Source organism: Taudactylus pleione, unplaced genomic scaffold, assembly GCF_031769625.1.
Source record: "Taudactylus pleione unplaced genomic scaffold, aTauple2 ptg000418l, whole genome shotgun sequence".
Taxonomy (NCBI): domain Eukaryota; kingdom Metazoa; phylum Chordata; class Amphibia; order Anura; family Myobatrachidae; genus Taudactylus; species Taudactylus pleione.
Genome location: NW_028284820.1, coordinates 109237 through 131812, shown reverse-complemented (window position 1 = coordinate 131812; position 22576 = coordinate 109237). Strand labels below are relative to the sequence as shown.

Sequence of the window (22576 nt, the reverse complement as noted above, 5' to 3'; positions counted from 1 at the left end):
AACCGCCGGCCATAGGTCCTGAGGTCATTCATACCGATCTCAGCAGCGGGGCCTCAGCAACCAAGTGTTAGGTGCCAATTGGGGCGTTAGGAGTAAATTATACTATAAGTATGGGGAGGAGAAGCACATGAGGGACGAGGGCCCTGCTCGTGAGAGTTTACATTCTAAATGGGAAGGGGGAAATAGTTTATTCTTCTTTACTGAAGACCGTGGAACCAAAATTTGTGTTGCTATAAAAAAAAGTTATAGTTGAACATGTCAGCTGGATAAAGCCTCATACCGGTCAGTTTACACCCCATTTGTTTTTTTTTTACAGTAGATTTAAACGAACAGTATACCTACCGGCTTCTAAGACCCCTTAGGAAGGGTGGGCAATAAGCAGCGCTCCAGCTGCTGTTGAACTACAGTACACATCCCAGCACACTAGTAGTAATAGGCACAATTTTAGGTAAGTCCTACAAATGATATACTGTTGTGCAGCTTTGTGTTGATTTTTGGGGCGTGGGTCCTCTGGATTGCTTTGGTTGGTCTGCTTCAGGGCATCGCATTATAACACTTTTTTCCTTTTTTGCACATTTTAAACACTTTACTGTTTGTTTTTATTATATTTGTATTTTCACCTTTTCATGCAGCAGCAGCCGCTCTTACCTTTCTTACTTCACATTTCACTTATCTCATTATGGCGATGCCCTGGGGCGGCTCGGCTGAGCCGATTTAGGGGGGTTCTGTGCTCTGGATTTGAACCCTAGTATGTTAGGGACCTACCCTACAGAGGTTACCTGGGTATGGTGGGTAGGCCCATAACCTTGGCCATGATTATGCTAAAAACCTCTATTCATTGCACAATTTTATTGCATAATGTATTTATATATAATCAGTCATTTGGAGGTGTGCACCTGTGATCTGTCTGTTTCTGTGCCTGCACTAACAGTCTCAACAGGTAGCACCTCCCATTCTATATATTCAGGGTGTGCAGTCCAGGACCTTTTCCTATACACATCCCAGCATGCCCTGCAACAGTTATAGCATGGCCAAATAGCAAAACTTTGACAGGACATGCTAGTAGGTGTATTTCTACATCAGCTGGGGGGGGGCTTATTGCCCACCCCTGCCAGCTTATTGGGAGATGTACTGTATCGAACCTTTAAAAGAGGACAGGTGGAGAGTTGCCTAGCTCTGTAGCTGAACGCAATCCGTGAATTGGCACGTTGCCCTGTGACTAATAGACCAGTGATGACCATGGGTGGGGCAAAACCACCGATGATTCTCCATCGATGGTTTCGTACCATCAAGGTTAACCACCAATTGTACCATCAATAGCAACCATCGATGGTTAACCCACCGATCGCCATCCCTATTTTGGAAGTGTTCTCCCTGATCCCTTCTATAGATCCAGCCCACTACACCTGTGCAGTGGGCAGGGCTGTGATGAATCGCATAATTATTTCCGCCCAGCAACATAGTGCCACCTATCACAGTATTCTGTCATGGGGTGTGGCCACGATGACGTGATTACATTATCTGCACAAGAACTCCTCCCCTTCCCCAAGGCCCACCCACTCCTGGCTTACCGGTGGTCAAAGAAGCAGGTAAATATGGGTTACTGCAGGCAGTAACTCCACCAGCGGTGCAATGGCGCGGGAAGCTTACTGATACTGCCGCAATACCCGATCTGTCACACTCCTCTCACTCAGGATTACATCAACGCAACTAACGCTTATAAAAACAGTGCATTATTTTTAAATGATAGCAATTTTAATGCAATGTTTTAAACAGCTATTAATAAATGAAACCCATGCATACAACTGTGGAGACTGGCCCAGCGATCTGTACCGCGCTCAGGGCCTGATTTGAATCAGGGCGTTTTTTTTGGGAGCGGCCTCCTGGCCGCTCGCATAGCTGTGGGTAACCACCCACAGCTATTGTGAGCGGCCAGGATGATGGTCGCGATGGTCAAGACCATCGCGGCTATCGGGCTTGCGACGAGACCCTTGTAGTAGGGTCTCATGGCCGCAAGCCCCAGAGAGCTTCATGCTCTAATAGAGCCGGAAGCTCTCCCACTGACATCACTGGTGATGTCAGTAGGGCCGCCCACAAACGGCATGCGTTCGCATGGGAACGCCTCCGTTTGTGAAGCCACCCCCCCGCCACGCCTCCAAAACGGTGCAAGCTGTCGATCAAAACCGACAGCCGCCCACTTTTGGTGCGAGACCCGGAGCGACGGAGCTCCCGTCGCTAGCCAGGTCTCGTGCATGCGCACGTCGGAGCCGGCTCCGCCGTGCGCATGTGCAGTGGCCTAACATCGACCCGCTCGCGAGCGGGTCTGACTCTGAATCAGGCCCTCAGTGCCAGTAATCCTGCGCTCAGCTGTCTGTGATATCTTTTTTAGAAATGGAAGCTAAACATAATATTTGAGCGCCACCGTAAGAATGTATATCTGTCGCCGTGATGGGCCTCATAGAACGGTTTTCTTTGGGGATGGATTGTCGCCACTGGCTGATTGCAATCTGAAATTTGTACTAAGGTAAAAAAGCATTTTTCAATTGTTTAATTTGACATTGTTGTTGGTCTGAGGCCAGGGCGAGCGCAGCCTGTCCTGACGTTCTATAGATAGGGAGTAGCCAGTGTTCCCTCTGGATCGATATATGTAAAAATACCATTTGCATGACATAAGCTGTATAAATGTATTATGCAGTGTTTCTCTGGTGCAGCCCCACAGGGCCTTATGAAGGTCTTACAATGGAATATCCCCCCTTCATATATAACAGCCACTGGGGAACTACAAGTCTCAGATTCACCTGCCAGCCAGAAGAACCAATAGGCAAATGTATCCCATATTGAGGAAATGTACCCCTTGGTGCATCCCTGGTTGTGCTAAGCTGGTATTGGTGCACCTTGTAAGGGGGCGTGGTAAAAAAGATCGACCGTGAAAAGATAGACAGTCAATATGTCGATACCAGATGGTCGACAGAGTCAAAAGGTTGACACACAAACAGTCTAAGCCTAACCCTCCCCCTAGTGCCTAGCCCTAACCCTCCCCATGGTACCTAACCCTTTCTCTTGTGCCTTACCCTAACTGCCCCCTTCTGCTCCCTAACTCTAACCCTCCGCCAAGTGCCTAACCCTAACCGTCCCCCTAGTGCCTAGCCCTAACCCTCCCCATGGTACCTAACCCTTTCTCTTGTGCCTTACCCTAACTGCCCCCTTCTGTTCCCTAACTCTAACCCTCCGCCAAGTGTCTAACCCTAACCGTCCCCCTAGTGCCTAGCCCTAACCCTCCCCCTAATGCCTAACCCTCCCCCTAGTGCCTAACCATAACCCTCCCCATGGTACCTAACCCTTCCCCTTGTGCCTAACCCTAACTGCCCCCAACCGCTCCCTAATTCTAACCCTCCACCAAGTGCCTAACCCTAAACCTAAAGATCATGAAAACAATGTGTCAACCTTTTGTGTGTTGACATTTTGACCATGTCAACCATTTGACCCTAGCAACCTAAATCCACGTCAACTGTTTAACTGTTGACTATTTGACCATGTCAGCCTTTTGACCCTGTCGACCTACTGCCTGCCTGTCGGTCATCTGCTGTCGACTATTAATTGTCTATCTAGACACTGTAGATCTACCAACCAGGGACCCTTGTAAGTAACCCAATCCCCCACTGTTTGCTAGACCTATTGGTGACAGAATAGGACCTTAAGGCATTCGGTGGCCAGTTTATCAAAATGTGTCCATAAAACAAAATTGTGTAATCGGTGGTCATCACAGCAATAAGTAAAATCACTTATTACCACAGGTTATCAAGAAAATCTGTACAGGGCAGCTGTATGTGCTGGTGATACTGGCCCAGGTGATATTAGTTTTGGCTTTGCCTGGCCAGTCTCTGCAGAAATGCGCATACGTGAGTTCGGTAGTTTCCATTCCTATAATGTTGGGGAAGAAAGTTTAAAAACATATATAAAAAATAAAATCTATTGTTCATCGAAAACCCCCCAAAAATGCCATATTCTTCTGTTTACACCACCCTGAAAGTGGGTGATGGCAGTTTGGGGTGTCTTGGGGTGTCAAGGTGATGATACACATTTTTCAAACAGATGACAGTTGGGAGCTGATTGGCTGGAGCACCATTATCATTTGTCTGTTTGAAAAATGACAGTTGGGAGCTGATTGGCTGGAGCACCATTATCATTTGTCTGTTTGAAAAATGACAGTTGGGAGCTGATTGGCTGGAGCACCATTTATCATTTGTCTGTTTGAAAAATGACAGTTGGGAGCTGATTGGCTGGAGCACCATTTATCATTTGTTTGTTTGAAAAATGACAGTTGGGAGCTGATTGGCTGGAGCACCATTTATCATTTGTCTGTTTGAAAAATTACAGTTGGGAGCTGATTGGCTGGAGCACCATTTATCATTTGTCTGTTTGAAAAATTACAGTTGGGAGCTGATTGGCTGGAGCACCATTATCATACGCAACGAGTTTTAACACTCGTTGCGTATGATAAAACTCATTGATAAGTGGGCCCCTTGTTGATAAATGGGCATAGGCCCTTATTCAGCCTAGATCTCACGGCTGCGTTCGCCGGTCAATGTTTGTTCTCTGTGCATGCTTATGGGTCGCAGTGCGCGTGTGCGAACTGTCCGCTGCGATCGGCAAGCGTTCGCAGTGTGCACGCAGTCCAACAGCATAATGATTGACATGAAGTGAACGTTTAGGGGTGTCGAGGGAGGGTGGCCGGCAGAACGCAGGTGTACCTGTGCGTTTGAACGCCGTTACAGGGGCGTGCATAATTAAGCCCCTGCGATTGTATACGCTGGCAGAGGTCTAGATGTCGACAGGAAGTTTAGCAGCTTGTGAGGTAGGGTGAGGTCAAACACAACTGTGCGAATGGTTCCGATGTTACCGATGTTTTTGCTGACTCGCGGATGCATGTCATGGGAAGTGGGCCCTTTATACAGTGATGGTTTACTGCTGTGGTTGCCGTGCGATTGCATACATTAGCAGCCGTGCGATCCAGGCTGTATAAGGCCCATAGCCCGAACCTGAAAGTAAAGTTATAGGACCTTATTCAGAGTCGGTCGCAAGCGCTGATGCGCTCGTAACCGTCTCGATGGTTAGTCCTGCGCACGCGCAGCAGCCGCACTGCGCGTGCGCAAGCCCCGGAGCGACAGAGAAACTCTGTCGCTCTGGAGCTCGCTACCAAAGGGGCGGCTGTTGATCGTAAGCTGGTCGTAAGCTCCGATGGTCGCGATGGTGATCACCATCGCGACCATCAACCTGGTCGGTCGTTAAGCTGTGGGTGGTAACCCACACCTTAACGATCGACAAGGAGGCAGTCGTTCAGGATGCAAGCGGCCGCTCTGATTCAGTGCGACCGCTTGCATCTGAATGAGGTCCATAGTGTTAGCTGTCACTTTAATTTTCACTCATTCCCAAGACAAGCCGTGATAAATAGCCATGAAAATAAAATTCTTTCCTAAGGTCTTAAGTTTTCGGGGGAAAGCCACATTTGTAGATCAATAGGCCTCATAATGCCTCGGCTAAGCCATCACATACAGTTCTCCAATAAAATATACCGCTCACTTCCATCTATACTATAATGGCATTCACACTGCGCGGTGGTACCGTATCCTTACTGTCATGTATGTGCATTTGCCATTGAACAAATCCTCTTTTTTAACTAGCATCTCTGCAACATTCCACTCCGATTTGAGAAACTTGTCCTGAGTGTGTTGCGGGATGATGTTCTGGAGACTTATGTTTGGCTCAGCGTGTCACCTAACGCGGTTCTCCTTCCTCTAAGCCTGTTTTTTATTAAAACTCCTTAGAAATTGTGGATTAGTACATGAGATGTCCCTGGATGTTTGAGGAACGTACAGTAAATTCTCTGGGATGTATTATACGACCCCCGCCCATTCTGCTGGAGGAAACATGCAGCTTGGAACTATATCTCTTTCCTCTTTGGCTGGGCAATAAAATACTCTATAACTCACAGTAATCCATGGAAGTTTAAGGGTTACAGTTTCTCTTAAAGCAGGTAAAGCATTCTATAAGAAACGGAGACTGAGATACCATCTACATGGGAGTGGCCAGAACATTGTGCTCCCTAATTTCCACTACGATCAATCTAAATTAGTTGGGTCATGGATTCAACGAGATTTGTCATATTCGGCACCAGGACGCAACTCCAGTGTTTCCCACAGGTGTAATAAATAAATTATCTAGCACTGGAACTGTATTCCCGGTAGCTCATTCCATCTACTCCCACAAATGCTGGATTGGATAACATCTGGATGATGGGGAGGACACTGAGTTATGGTCCTGTTCCTGGAACCAAAGCAGGCCTTCCTCACCTTGTGACAGGGAGAATGTGGAATTACTTTACTGAAAAGACCCATTCCCAAATAGGAGCAAGAATAACCTGAGCGGAAATGATGTCCAGATATCTTGTGACACTCAAATAGTGCTCTTCTTGTATCAAGGAACCAACGTGTGCAGTCACAGCAGTGGAACTTGGTGTTATGTACTGTGCAAGGCATTATGGACCCCTTGTGGTGCCCTTATAAGTATAGGCTAATAATAATAGTTGCCCAAGGTTACATATGTTTTTTTCTGTTTTTTAGGGCTAGGGTCAGGGTTAGGCACTTTGACGGTTAGGGTTAGGCACTTACTCCGACGGTTAGGGTTAGTCACTTACCCCAACGGTTAGGGTTAGGCACCAGGAGGGATGGTTACGGTGAGGCACTAGAAGGGTCGGTTAGGGTTAGACACCAGGAGGGACGGTTAGGGTTAGGCACCAGGAGGGTCGGTTAGGGTTAGGCACCAGGAGGGACGGTTAGGGTTAGGCACCAGGAGGGACGGTTAGGGTTAGTCCGGTTAGGGTGAGGCACTAGAAGGGACGGTTAGGGTCAGGCAGCTACCCCGATGGTTGGGGTTAGGCACTAGAAGGAAGAGTTAGAGTTAGGCACCAGGGGGAGGGTGAGGGTGAAGATTAGGGCTAGAAAACAAAAAATAAAAATGTGTTGACCATTTCTGTGTCGACTATATGTGTGTCGACCTTCTTATCAGTTGACCTTTAGTGTGTCTACCTTCAGACCCTGTCGACCTATTGCCTGTCTAACTTCCATTGTCTACCCAAACATGAGAGAGGTTTTATTGGTTATTATTGTAATTATTATTATTTTTATCTTTGTTATTATATTGTTGCAAGTTTTCACCATCTCTTAGTATTCTGTTTTTAATGATCACCTTGTGCCTTGTTAGGTGTTGTAGAACTACAAATCCCAGTGTGAACAGCCAGCAAGTTTACATACTGGGAATGGTGGTGATGTAGGGGCTAATGAAGACTGAACGCTATTCCGGACGGCGTATTGTAGCTTGCGTGGATTCGCACTCACATGCATAGATCAGTGCAGATTTGCGTGATCCTGCCACTTACTGCCGTCCACGTCTAGATGGCGAAACGCGATGAGACGGGGACGGGGGGGCTTTCAAACACATTTGAGATGAAATACGCTCTTTTCACATGAAACCTTTTAAACATAAATTGCTCTCATACAATATTTTACAGAGACACAGGAATGTTTGCACTCCGAATAGAACGTTAATACCATCCTGTGCTATTATAACGCCAATAACTGTGTTTTTGTTGCACTGTTGACGTATTGCTTAGACTTGGAAGTGACCACATATTGTCTCTTGCAGCGATAGAAGAATGAGAAGATACAGGAAGACCAACCCCACAGCTGAGAATCCTTGTGCTTGTTAATTATAGCTGAGCCCACATCAAGGTAAGTACACCACGTACTGTAAGTGCCCATCAGAGTTGTCACCAGGTTATTGCACAGTGCATGTATTGTGGGACATTAAGGAGGGACAGAACAGTTCATACTTGCCATCTTTTGAACCGATCCCTCCAGGAGAGTCCTAAGCTGGACTGTCCCACTCTCTTAGGAGTCCGGGAGAGTCCCCCGGAATTCAGGACTCTTCTGGACATTCCGTCAGTTGGTAAGTACGACTCAACTTAAACCTTGTATTAATGTGTCTACGTTACGAGAGCTGAGTCGATCATGTCCCCAATATGTCACACATTTGTCTATAACAAGCTGCCTTCAGTATGGTCTTTTCTTCTACTTGTGTTTTAAAGCTGTTGCCGTCTCCGTATTGAGACAAATAAGGGGACTGAGAAGGTAGGTAGAACACCTTGGGTCAAAGGCCCTCATTCAGAGGCGCTCGCAAGAAGCGAGCGCTCGTTCTGAATGAGGGCGTCCGCTTCTATTTTTAAGTGCGACCTCCTGGTCGCTAGCTAAGCTGTGGGTTACCACCCAGAGCTTTAGCGACCGACCAGGTTGATTGTCGCGATGGTCAAGACCATCGCGACCATCGGGGCTTGCGACAAGACCCTAAGGTTGGGTCTCGGCAACCGCAAGCCCCAGGGAGCTTCCTGCTCTGATCGAGCAGGAAGCTCCCCACTGACATCACTGCTGATGTCAGTGCGGCCGTCCACAAAACGGCAGGCGTTCCTTAAGGAACGCCTGCTTTTGTGAAACCACCCCCCCTCCCCGCCTACTAAACAGGGCGAGCTGTCGATCAACATCGGCAGCCGGCCCTTTTGTAGTGAGCTCCGGAGCGAGAGAGTTGGCTCCGTCCGTTCTATAGATCGCCATGTTGTACCCTATATATCATACACGCTCCGTCCCTATCATCTCGCTTGTTCTCGCTCTCAGTTCTCATATGTTCTTACCGGCTGGCTCTTATTTAGGCACAGACTGGTCACATCTCTCAAGTTGTTACCAACTTGTTTCTGGGCCCAGATTTCAGGACCTTTACGCAAATACACAGAGAGCTGCCAGCTACACTAAACGAAAATTGATTTCCCATAAGAATTAATCGGAACCAAATTAATTTGTTAATCAAATTGTAGTTAAAAGTATGGTCTTTCCATATCGTCTCTGAATACGTCCTTAATTCCCAATACTGCCGGCAGTCACAGCCCCTGCTCTCATGCTGGGAGTAGTCTTCTCTTTCTGCTGGGACCATCATATGGCTCAGTTTTTACACTAATATTTCCTGTATGAGCTGGTAAAACAAGATTGGTTGGCAAAAACAGACTTTTAGAATGCACTGTAAATAGTGTAGTGGTGGCTCATGTTTTAGCAAAGATCACTAGGACTAAAGTATAATATATCAGACATGGCGTTTACTAATATTAATCCTGCTGCATATACGGAATCGGTATGATTTACTGCCGTACCCATGCCCGGCGGTTGGAATCCCGACATTGGCATCCCGGTAGAGGAGGAAATCCCGATCGTCCAAGGTAAGTATATACTAACCTATTTCTACCCCCTAACCCTAGCTCTCCCTTAGGGGTGCCTAACCCTAACCTTCCCCCCCAGTGCCTAACCCTAATTCCCCCTCTAAGTGCCTAAACCTAACCCCCCCTTCCCCGCCGCCTAAACCTAAGTCCCCTGGGGGTTTGTCTAACCCTAAACCCCCCTGCGGCTATCCGCGCTTGGCGCCCGGCGTCCCCACGATCGGGATGCCGGGCGTCGGGCTCCTGCGTATGTCTAATGACAGGCGTCGGCACATCAACGCCTGTCTTTAGACCCTTGCCGGGATATGACAGTCGGTAAGCCGACTGTCGGAATTAGGTCCGCCGGCTTCCCGACTGCATACCGCATATCCTAAGGACTATCACTCGGTAGGTATAATAGTACTACTCATGAACAGTGTGACGTGATGATACAGCTGTCTGTCTAGATAACCAAGCATCATATACAGGATGGGATTCCCGCAGGTGCTATTGTGATGTCACAAAAGCACTATTGCGGACTGTGAGCCTGTTTTGGGGTGCTGCACCTTAGCTTGTGAGTAGAGTACAGAATTTAAATATTTTCAGTGGAGCAATGGAAGATCCAGCGTGGATTACGCATGATCGTCGTTTCTGCGAGATGCACTCCTTGATGCGCGCAGCTGGGGGCCAGATTGTATTTTGCGGATCACGAAGGCCTATTACACATATTCCCGAAGGGGCATTATAAATCACTTGTCACCAGTCCCCTTGCTCTATCCTGGTGCATATCGGGCCTGATTTAGAGGTGTACGCTAATGCAAACGCGTTTGCAAATTTTGGCGATAAGCAATTGCTAAAATACGCTAACGCATCAGCCGGCGGAATTTGTATTGAGGCGCCCACCGGACCCCTCACAGCTGCCTGCAATTGCGCACACAAACGCAGATCCTGAAAACATCGACTCCTCGAGTGAGTCTATGGTCACTGAGATGCTGAAGCTTTGTTCTCTGCGTGCGCGATCGCAGACGCTGTCCAGGAAACGGACCTCGACACACCCGCGTTTTTACTGAAACTCCCCGTAACCACCCACAAACTGGTCTCTTCCTGTCAGTCAATTGCGAGTGAATCCTCACAGTGAGCTCAATGACAATTTCATTCGCTGCGCGTTCGCAATGTGACGCGTTGCGCAGACCTCCGATAATCGCTCAGCTGCGGAAAAAATCGGCATTGTGTTCAGCTCTGAATCAGGCCTATCATGCGTAAATAAGAACGCGTGAATCACTGTGGGGTCTATTTACTAAGCAGTGTTAGGAGACAGAGGGCCTGATTCAGAGCCGGACGCTATTTGCGAACGGTCGTTCAGAAAAAGTGGCCGACTATTTCAATTGAGCGCTCGCTCTTTGCGGTCTGTTGACGCCTCTGTGTCTGAGCGAGCGAACGAAACATGCGCTCGCTATTTTGTAAAGACGCCCCCTGGCCGTTCGCATCATACGTCATCTCTGCTTGTGGTAGGTTTTACTTCCCGCAATCACTGCGACCAGTTCAGGCTAAAAGACAACCAAGTGACGTGGTCGATGACGCTGCTTTGTTAATTATGCACACCCATTAAACGCCCGTTTTGACCGTTCGGATCTCCACTCCCCGTTTTCAAGCACCTTCCCCTGTTACCACCCACAAACGGTACATTCTGTCAATCAAATTAGCAGGCCCTCGCTGTTTTGCGAGCGCACGATTTCCAACTGCAATGACTGGTTGGCGCATGCGCATTACGACCCATACGCATGCGCAGATGTGCGAACATCGCTCGGAGCAAACGAGCGGCCGCTTATGAGCGGCTCTGAATCAGGCCCAGAGTGAAAAGTGACAAGAAAGTGATAAGGTGCCAGCCAATCAGCTCCCAACTGTCATCTCACAGGCTGTGTTTGAAAAATGACAGTTGGGAGCTGATTGGCTGGCACCTTATCACTTTTCACTCTGTCTCCTAACACTGCTCAGTAACTAGACCCCTGTATTTTAAAGAAACTACAAAAGTTTCAATGAACATTGGAGTTGAGCAAACTGTGGCAGCAGGCGGAAGTATTAGGCCACACGTAGAGCACCTAACGGCAGTGACCGCCCGCACTAATGCTCACACTTGTGTATCTCTGGCCCTGTAAAGCAGGGAGCAGTCCCACTGTCAGCTCATGTGATATCAGAGGCTGTGCTCCCTGGGAACTTGCACCCTCTGCCATCTGGCGTCATCTGGCCCCTTCCACATGTATTAATAACATTTCACAGCCCTGATCTGAGGGGTTAACGTGCCGGCGGCGATAATAACAGGGCCTTGTGTAACACTCTTGCCCGCTATTGAAGAGAAAGTTTTTATGATGAAAGCAATCTGAAAGTTCCTTTGTGTTCCTGTCCCAGCCCAGCATGTGAATGACTAGATGCTGGATACTGCAGTGTGCTGGGGGGCGGGAGAGCACAGACAACACAGCCTCACTGCTGGCTGACTGACTCTGCTGGGTGGTGGTGGGGGGGGGGAGAGAGAAACCTCACATAGGGACAAGGCTCCATGACCAGTGCCCTGGACAGCCTGGGAGAGGTCCAGACGCTGGCTGGAGGTCACCTAGAGCAGATGTGAGGACTGGAGCACAGCAGCCCTCGGAGGACTTGGATAACAGAGGACTCGCCCACAGGACAAAGATTTGTGTGGGAAATACAAAAGCTGAGGATGGAGAGGAGACGGAGGGTCTGCACCCAAAAGGTGATGAATTAAAAAACATCTTTCTGCTGCTCTTTCTGTCCATAGTTCTCCTGTGTGTTATTGGTCTTTGCTAATGTTTCCTCATGTGGCTTTCTGGATGCTGAGTTCTGATGATTTCTGGAGCGTTGCGATCTTTGTAGTATGGCATTGCAGGTATAAACGTTTGTGGCATGTACATCTGTGCCTGCAGTTATGTTCAGTGACACCCTGACCGTATGAACTTATTAGGGATGACCAGTGCTCCGTCTCCTGATCCAGAAGCCCATTCCAGGACCTGGAGCTCAGTTTCCGCAGTTGCTCCTACTTTTGCTGACTTTAAACTTTTTTAATTGAAATTTTAGATTATTATTTATATTTCATCAAAATGCATTTACAGAAATCCATCAATGAATTCACATTTAATTAAAAACATCCAGTTGAATAATAGTTCCAGACCTGGAACATGCAAAAAAATAACTGAGGAGGTCAGCAATGAGCTGGGTCACTGGTTCCTGGAGCTGAGAGTTGGGCTCTGGAGCCAGATCTAGGCCAGTCCGGTGCCTTTTATAAGTGATTGGTCATGGATGAGGTGCAACGTGCTGCAGAAGGGGTTAACGACTGAAGCTGGTTACACATTGTAAGGGTGATGTAATGCTCACACAGTTGGGATCTATTTTGGAGATAAACCCTTTAAGCAAATGAGACTAGCCTGGGATTTAGGCAAGTGTGAAGACCAGCAACTTTCTACAGCACTAAGTTTAGTCCAGTCTTTATAGGAGCCAGCACTAGATTTATCGGCGAAAGTCATTTAGATCATAATAACGGTCCTGCGGAATTGATACATATGAAGAGAGTTTGTCCGGTTTAACGGTGCAGAAATGTTTTTCGGCGACATCCAAAAATATTTCCTTTGACATTTGTCAGGGTGAATAAGGCGTATTTACGCCCACCCTTTATACCTGTCCACAGACCTGACGCTTGCAGAGAATCTATTCTTGGAGTCCGCACAAAGGACGCAGCCTAACAAACACGGGGGCCCTTTTTCGGGAACCAGGAACTATTCTCTTGATACATGATCTTTGTGACAGTCGAGTTCCTGTGTTTTGTGTTTTATTCCCCTCTGCCTGGTTTTTATTTTTCCTTTAGAAGATTATTATAACTTCAAGGTACTGAAAGTCCCACGTGTGTTTATTAACCTCTCCAGTGCTGCTATTCCTTGTGGTGCAGCTGTGAGCGGTCACCAGGGCTGGGAGAGTTAATGTATCACAAAGGAACCATGGAGAATTACATAAAAAAAAAAAAAATAGGGTTTGCAAGTACCAAGCGATAAGAATCTCTCTCATATTCATCTGAAAGCTGCATCTGCTAATGATCCTGCAACTCAGGAATTTTGCCTTGGGCAGGAAATGCAAACAAACAAACTTTTAAGTAGACATTTAAAGGGGACGGTAAAAATGGCTGCACTGCTGCTGCTGTGAGAGGAGGCAGCTTTGTTACAATTGTCATATGGTGGCTTTTATTTTTGGACGCCTGTTTGTCAGTCCATTCTGGGGCAGATTAGAGGCCGGGCGATGCAGACAGAGCTCCCATTGTGTTCCTGGGACAATGAGGCCGGCTGGGACTGGTATCCATTGGTCTGGGTGCTGGCTTCCGCCCCCTTAGAGAATAACTGGCAGGAAGGAGACATACAGAAACACGGGCTCTGACATTTCACGGAGGACAAACAAGAAACATCTCAGCAGCTTGAAGCTTCTCATTCATTGTTTAGATTATTGCAAAAATACATCGGGCGGTATTCCCGTCTAAAGTGACGGGAGATCGCGGGGCGCTATTCAATTGTTGCTGATTTTCGCGCTGATCGTGCCCAAAGTGGTCGGGTGTAGCCAGGTATAACAGCTTCCCACGATCAAAGGCGCGATCGTGAAAAGTGATATTTGGGCGCCCAAACATGTCACTTTTCTCCCATTTCAGCTCGCACCTCCCTTGGGCTGCGAGCTGAAATGGTGCGCCGGCAGCTGATCGCGCACGACAGGAGCAACAAATTGAATAGCTCCTGTCGAGCGCATACAGGGGTGCAACAATTGAGTACCGCCCATTGCGTGTTGGGATTACAGGCTCTCGGTGCTCTGGGGCAGGATCCGTTTTTGATACATTTTCCGAAGATGTCAGGGGAGATGTATTAAGTCTTGGAGAGAGATAAAGTAGAGTTGTTGCCCAAAACAACCAATCGGCTTCTAACTGTCATTTCAAAGACTGTGCTAGATAAATGACAGTTAGATGCCGATTGGTTGCTTTGGGCCAAATATATTGGCCAGGTGTTATCCCTACTGTCAGCCAGTGATCTGCGGTCAGGTGAGGCAGAACTTTTCCTGTTGTACTTCAGTATACTCCAGAATTTTGACTATAAAATAAGAAAAAAATTAAGAAAAATATTATAAATATCTTCTTTGTATTCTAATTAGGGATGTGCAGGCTCGGATAGGTTTGAATTTGCATGCCGAGTTCGGATTTTTACCTCCAAAAATCGGGTCTCAGAAAGAGGCAAAACGGCATCTTTCATGGACAAACATCATTCCAGGATAAAAGTCCATAGAAGATGATGTTTGTCTATGAAAGATGACGTTTTGCCTCTTTCTGAGTCCCGATTTTTGGAGGGAAAAATCCGAACTCGGCGTGCAAACTCGAACCTATCCGAGCCTGCACATCCCTAATTCTAATCAATTTTATAGTCCAAACTCTGGAGTAAAAAGTGTATGGCAGGTGAGGCGCTGCCTCCCCTGTCTACCTTTTCCGCACGTCCCTGATCAAAACTCACCAATTTCCTGCACTATATACTGCTGCACCTGTGTATAATGCCCATACGAACCCTCATATATGTATCTGTAACTCTGGCTCTAATATTAGCCAGTGCCTTCCCCGCCATTTACCTCACAGCACGTCACTGCTGTCAGCCCATGTTCACAATGTGCCGTAATAAAGATATTTATTTCCTCATAATACTTAGTTTGCCGTGTGTCTGACACTAGTTGCATAGCCTATTAGCACTTTATTGTGTTTAGCTTCAGACAACATATTTATACTTTAAATGAGACTTTTCACTAACTCGTCTTCATAGTAATATTGAAAATGATACTGTAAATACTTAAGATGACACAAAGTGGAGAGAACAATTCATGTGACTACACTCCTTCAAATCACTGAGAATTATAGATGTAATAAATGAATATTCGCTGTATTCTGCAATTGGGCATGGAATATCATGGAATTGGAGCTTCAGTGTTGCGCTCAGTGTAGCTGGTGACATTGTAGTGCACAATGGTTTGGCTGTTGTAGCCCAAGATCTGTTACAAATTATGGGAAGTTACAAATATAGAGCAAATTGTCTATTCGGTGTAATTACAAAGCAAAACTAATTCAAGATTGTATCGGCAGAGCGTCGAGCATCTGAAACGCTCGTTTTCCTGCAAAACTTCACTAGTCTCTAGTAGAAACCAGTGTTTCATTGAGGCACTATGGAGCAGGCATTGCAGTGGTACATGTACAACCACAATATGTATTCTGTTCTCACCATCTTAGAAAAAGAGATATTTAGGGGCCTATTCATCATCGAAGGCCGTATGGCCTCCAATGATGAAGGATTGATCTCGCTGTGGAAAAAAAGTGACACCGGAGCAATGCACGTGACACCGAAAAGCAGCTGTCCCCTCGGTTAATATCGCAGCTACAGATGTAGCGGCGTTACTTACCTGCTCCCCGTCGTTCCGGTTATGCATGCGTAAATATGCGGTAACTAGCATTTCCGCATGGTTACCGGGCCATTTATCGCTTGATGAATAAGCCCCTTAGTCTTTGTACTAAGATGGGCTTCTACATCCTACATGCCATGTCACTAAGGCCCCTGCCACAGTCTCTTGATAAACTGTGAGGATAAGTGATTTTCCATCCCTGACATAAGTGGTCATACAAAAAGAAAATATCCTCTTTACCACCGCTATATCATAAATAGGCCCCCAGATTCTTTCTTCAGAAAAATACACCCCCCATTGCGCATGTGAGCAATCCACGGGCTCGTACCTGTCCATCAAGGAAATGGATCGATAGCACGTATAAAACACTGACATGGGCAGCACAGACGGCGTAATGGTTAGCATTACTGCCTCACAGCACTGAGGTCGTGGGATCGATTCCCACCATGGCCCTAACTGTGTGGAGTTTGTATATTCTCCCTGTGCTTGCGTGGGTTTCCACTGAGTGCTCACGCACTCCAAAAATATTATGGTAGTTCAACAGAAATTAACCCTAATGTGTGTGAGCATGTGGTAGGTAATATAGGGCCTGATTCAGAGCCGATCGCTCGCAAGATGTGTATGCAAATTGCGTAGGCAGTGCTACCACACAGCAATGTTAGCACACCCAGAATTTCTAAAAGAGCAATCACATAGTGTATACAGACACCCACCAGCCTGTCTTAAGACGCCCACTTGTGCACGTCATGTCCAGGAAGTGTATGCAACCATCAGTACATCGGGTAACATCAGATGCCATCGCAGCGCTTGAGGTTGACCATACCCTGCCGCAAGCACTGCGAGCACTTCAGTGTAAAAACCAGCCAGGTGATGTGTACTATGATGCTGTCTTATAATTATGCACACCTCTAACACGCCGTTGAGATGCTCAGGCACGCCTGCGTTTGCACCTACACTCCCCCGTTTTTAATGGCCAGCTCCTGTTACCACCTACAAACCGCTTCCCCTGTCACTCACTCTGCTGGGCTGTCTATGCGCAGCGAGTGAACTCATGCTAAGGTATGCATATGCACACACACTGCGTACCATCGGCATCAGCGAGAGTATGCATCTTAGGGAGTGGGTCTGAATGAGCTCCATAGATTGTAAACGCCACTGGGGCAGGGCAGGGACTGATGTGAATGGCCAAATATTCTCTGTAAAGCGCTGTGGAATAGGTGTGCGCTATATACATAACTGCTATTAAAATGCTAATAATAACATTCTTGCCATGGTAACCCTAGCCTTTCTGAGTGTTAGCTCTTCAGGCGCGGCTGTGTCTTGCAGAGTACTTCTGTAGCCACGAAATCGCTTGACATGTAGCTGGCTTGGGACCAACACAAATAGTGATTAGTGTCCTACGCCTTGTTTCCCACAGGTGGACGAGAACGAAATCTTATTTGAACTATCCCTTGTGTATTCATACTCTGCACACGCACGTACCTACACTTATGCCTGAGCAGGAGCCACCCCTCCCCCCTATGTGTGAGGAGGCAGAGTGGTGTGAGGAGGCAGAGTGGTGTGAGGAGGCAGAGTGGTGTGAGGAGGCAGAGTAGTGTGAGGAGGCAGAGTGGTGTGAGGAGGCAGAGTAGTCTGTGGTAGTGTGAGGAGGCAGAGTGGTGTGAGGAGGCAGAGTGGTGTGAGGAGGCAGAGTAGTGTGTGGTAGTGTGAGGAGGCAGAGTGGTGTGAGGAGGCAGAGTGGTGTGAAGAGGCAGGGTAGTGTGTGGTAGTGTGAGCAGGCAGGGTAGTGTGAGGAGACAGAGTAGTGTGTGGTAGTGTGAGGAGGCAGAGTGGTGTGTGGTAGTGTGAGGAGGCAGAGTGGTGTGAGGAGGCAGGGAAATGTGTGGTAGTGTGAGGAGGCAGAGTGGTGTGAGGAGGCAGGGTAATGTGAGGAGGCAGAGTGGTGTGAGGAGACAGAGTAGTGTGTGGTAGTGTGAGGAGACAGAGTAGTGTGTGGTAGTGTGAGGAGGCAGAGTGGTGTGAGGAGGCAGGGAAATGTGTGGTAGTGTGAGGAGGCAGAGTGGTGTGAGGAGGCAGGGTAATGTGAGGAGGCAGAGTGGTGTGAGGAGGCAGAGTGGTGTGTGGTAGTGTGAGGAGGCAGAGTGGTGTGAGGAGGCAGGGTAGTGTGAGGAGGCAGAGTGGTGTGAGGAGGCAGAGTGGTGTGAGGAGGCAGAGTAGTGTGTGGTAGTGTGAGGAGGCAGAGTGGTGTGAGGAGGCAGGGTAGTGTGAGGAGGCAGAGTAGTGTGAGGTAGTGTGAGGAGGCAGAGTGGTGTGAGGAGGCAGGGTAATGTGATGAGGCAGGGTGGTGTGAGTAGGCAGGGTAGTGTGAGGAGGCAGAGTGGTGTGAGGAGGCGGGGTAGTGTGAGGAGGCGGGGTAGTGTGAGGAGGCGGGGTAGTGTGAGGAGGCAGAGTGGTGTGAGGAGGCAGGGTAGTGTGAGGAGGCAGAGTGGTGTGAGGTAATGTGAGGAGGCAGGGTAGTGTGAGGAGGCAGAGTAGTGTGTGGTAGTGTGAGGAGGCAGGGTAGTGTGAGGAGGCAGAGTAGTGTGTGGTAGTGTGAGGAGGCAGGGTAGTGTGAGGAGGCAGGGTAGTGTGAGGAGGCAGAGTGGTGTGAGGAGGCAGAGTAGTGTGTGGTAGTGTGAGGAGGCAGGGTAGTGTGAGGAGGCAGAGTAGTGTGTGGTAGTGTGAGGAGGCAGGGTAGTGTGAGGAGGCAGAGTGGTGTGAGGTAGTGTGAGGAGGCAGAGTGGTGTGAGGAGGCAGGGTAGTGTGAGGAGGCAGAGTGGTGTGAGGAGGCAGGGTAGTGTGAGGAGGCAGAGTGGTGTGAGGTAATGTGATGAGGCAGGGTGGTGTGAGGAGGCAGAGTAGTGTGAGGAGGCAGAGTGGTGTGAGGAGGCAGAGTAGTGTGAGGAGGCAGAGTGGTGTGAGGAGGCAGGGTAGTGTGAGGAGGCAGAGTGGTGTGAGGAGGCAGGGTAGTGTGAGGAGGCAGAGTGGTGTGAGGAGGCAGGGTAGTGTGAGGAGGCAGAGTGGTGTGAGGAGGCAGGGTAGTGTGAGGAGGCAGAGTGGTGTGAGGAGGCAGAGTAGTGTGAGGAGGCAGGGTAATGTGAGGAGGCAGAGTGGTGTGAGGAGGCAGGGTAGTGTGAGGAGGCAGAGTGGTGTGAGGAGGCAGAGTAGTTGGGGAGGCAGAGCTGGGCTGTAACAGGACATCTTCACATAGGCAAAGATCAGTCGTAAAATGGCGCGCGCGTCGAAAAATTATCGTGGTTACTTAAAAGTGGGGCATGACAACATGACACACACCCCTTTTTCGGCACTCTGAACATTCCTTTCCATGTGCACTTTAACCCCAGTAGTGCCCCTTATACAGTACCTGCAGTATGTAATGTCCCTAGTTGTGACCCCCCTTATGCAGCCCTCATTAGTGCCCCTTATACAGTGCCCCATGTAGTGGCCCCCCCTATGAAGTGCCCCCAGTAGTGGTACCCCCTATGCAGTGCCCTTTATATAGTGCCCCCAGCAGTAGACCCCTCCCGCATGCAGTGCCCCCAGTAGTGGTCCCCCTTATGCAGGCCCCCTGCAGTGATCCCCCCTATCCAGTGCCCCTTATACAGTGCCCCCTGTAGTGGTCCTCCCTATTTAGTGCCCCCAGTAGTGGTCCCCTAGTAGTAAGCCCCTTACATAGTGCCCCCAGTAGTAGTTTCCCCCCCAGTGGTAGTCCCAAGCAGAGGTTCCCCATCCCCATGCAGTGCCCCCAGTAGTAAAATACACTTACCTGAATCCTCACTCCGGCTCTGCCACTGCTCCCGCTGCCGCACGTCAGTCCTCCCAGACTGGCGCGCTCTGCATTATGGGAGAGACGTCATAACAACTCTCCCATTACCCACTGCAGGAGCCGGAAGGCGGAGCTCATGAGTGAGCTCCAGCCTGGCTCTTGCAGTGGGTGCTGCAGCAGTCAATGAGAGTCTGTCTGACTCTCATTGGCTGCTGTTTAACACACACAACGCTGCTGCACTGGAGGCGATGTGTGTGTAAACTGCACAGCCTGAGACCGCCCGCCTCCCACGCTCCTCCTGGTGCTATTGGGTATGCGCTCAAGGGGAGGGAAGGGGCTCGGCTGTGCAGCACAGGACCGGCGCTGTGCAAATGTGTAGCGCTGACCGCATACACTGCGGTTGGCGCTACACTGCCTAACTAGGGCGGGCCGGTACCGTGCCGGAGGCGCCCCACACACACACACACACACACACACACACACGCCGCCGGTCCTACGGCGCCCAGGGCACATGCCCTGCTAGACCCCCCTTAGTTACGCCACTGAGTCCAGGTTAGGGTGCCTAAGCTCCCATTTGGGCGCCCATAACCAGGATTTATTGTATATTTCTGCTCACCCCGTAAGTTCACGCTCTAATGGAGTAACAGTTGAATTGCTCATTAGAGCGCCCGGCACTACCAGTCGCCGGCGAAATCAATTTAATGGCCCCCTAAGGGTTCTATCGAATAAGCCCAAAACAGGCTTCTCTTCATCTATGGAAGGCCAGCGCCGACAATTTCTCCACTGCTGCAATCCTTCTTCCACTGTCACAAACTCAGGATGGTGATAGCAGGAAAAAATTCAAAAGTCAGAAAGTACAGAATGTTCTTCCAGTAGCCACCTGGGGCCCCACCTTTATTACTCTAACATCTTGTCTGACCTGTGACCCCTCAGACTCTTCCAGGCTGTGGTGGATGAGTCTGTGATCCCTTAGGAAGCACAGGCCGGAATGTGGGGGCATTGTTACCGTCACAGGCTGTCGTCTAGACAGATAACAAGAGTCATTTGTTCAGCATCCACTTACCAGGTGGCTCGCTGGGAATCACCTGCAGTTTCCCCATCGGGAGCCGTCCCATATGATTGTCCAGAATCTGAATTGCACATAAAGAGGCCACAATTGCAACCGCTTTAAACGTTCGGCGATAAACATGGATCTGCGCCTGTTTTAGCAGTCAATACATCTATGCGACCGTCCCACACCCCATCCTTACGCTGGTGACAGCACCCATCAAACTTATCCGGTCACATTTGCAGTTTTGCACCAGTCCTGTCCTTGGTGGAGGAGATCCACCGGCAATCAGACCGATCTCTGCGTAAGCTCACCTCTGAGTAGCCCCCAATTCAATACGCCCGTGTAATACTTATCCTATATGTAAACGCTCCATCGCTGTCCAGTTGTGTAGATCCGATTGAGATGCGTACAATATTACCCTATATACGCTTATGTCTGGGGTAATACTGTTCCAGGGCAGGACTGTGATTCTCAGTTCAGCACTTTTTCTTAACTGACTACTGTACCTTAGTGTAGGTGTGATCATACACTGACAGGCGCACAGCTATCTGACATCCAGAGATTGGATATACCCCTGGGGGTTATAGCAACATGCCTGCCTATGGGTCGGATTCAGAATTGTACTCTAATGCTCCCGCAGCTACAATTTGCGCAGCTGTGGGTGTGTGAAAATATGCTAATGCAACAGCGGGCGGGACTTGTACTGTGACGCCCACAGGAGCCATCGGATCTGTCCGCAACTGCGTGCACATACGCAGCATCGGACGCAGATGAGGCAAACATGGACTTCCCGAGTGAGTCTATGGCCACTCAGCACTGGCCGCCGTAGCTGAGACGCTGGAGCCATGTTTCCTGCATACAGGATCACAGGCGCAGGATGTGATACCTGCCCCCGTGAAACGGTCGAGATACACCTACGTTGCTTCCCGTCACTCCCCCAAACGTTCCCTGATTGTCAATCACACTGCGAATAAAGGCTCGCAGCGCGTGACTACGGTAATCTACTTTGACGCATGCACAGTGGCAAAAAATCGCTCCATTTGCGAAAACTGGCATTTGCATATAACTCTAGGCCAGGCCTCTACCTTTCTATGTAGATCAATAAGCTGATAAAGGTTTAAATGTGTCTTTATATACATCTGATCCACTATATAGAGTGTTTTATTATATTGTAGTCGTTATAGAATGTGTACATTATCCAGACCCTGGGCAGGAGGCAGGGAGTCAGAAATGCGGTCAGACCCCCGAAAATTCAGTTTTTGGGGGTTTGACTGCATTTCTCCTATGCACCAAGCGCCGGAGTGTGATACATTCTCGGGGCTTGGATGTGGTGGGTACGCCATCTTTAGAGTGGGCGGGATGCCCACTATCTTTATAACACCACCCTCACTTACCACCAGTAAGAATATTATGATGGATTATTTAATTTTGTGCTTGAGCATTTAACCACTGAACCATGTATGACACCCCCTGCTGCATTTGTGATTCCAGCACTGTGACGGATGTCGCAGACTGGGATCACCATCGCGACCATCGGCGGTCGATGGTCGCGATGGTGGACGGCGACGGGTGGCCGGACAGCTGAGTAAGCCTCAGCTTACTCAGACTGGCCGGCTTGCGAGCCCAGTAGACTGCATACGTCCACGCAGTCCCTGGGCTGGCCACTCCAGGAAAACGGGGCGGACACGCCGCCCCCGCACCGCCCCTTAAATGCCTCCACCTGTCAATCAGGTAGAGGCATTCAAGGGCTTGTGTGCGTCTTAGCAGGACCCATTCTGCACACTCGTAGAATGGGTCCTGCGCACGCGCAGATTCACGATAATCGGGCACTGCTGTATCAGGCCCTTTCTGAAGACAAGCGACATTGCAGTCTCTCATATAAGGAATTCCTGCAGCTTTAATAAGAGATTTCGTTTCCACCCCAGCTATGTAAAATCCTTTTGTTATGAGAAGATCT

The 22576-nt window shown here is 48.9% G+C and overlaps 1 long non-coding RNA gene across 1 annotated transcript in view; it reads left to right on the top strand.

The window, feature by feature from the left end:
* Positions 1–22576, top strand: part of LOC148506221 (uncharacterized) — a 195049-nt gene that overhangs the window by 91617 nt on the left and 80856 nt on the right. Inside the window, exon 3 of the long non-coding RNA XR_015869803.1 lies at positions 7702–7787. This is a non-coding gene — a long non-coding RNA (uncharacterized LOC148506221). The remainder of the gene's footprint in view (positions 1–7701; positions 7788–22576) is intronic.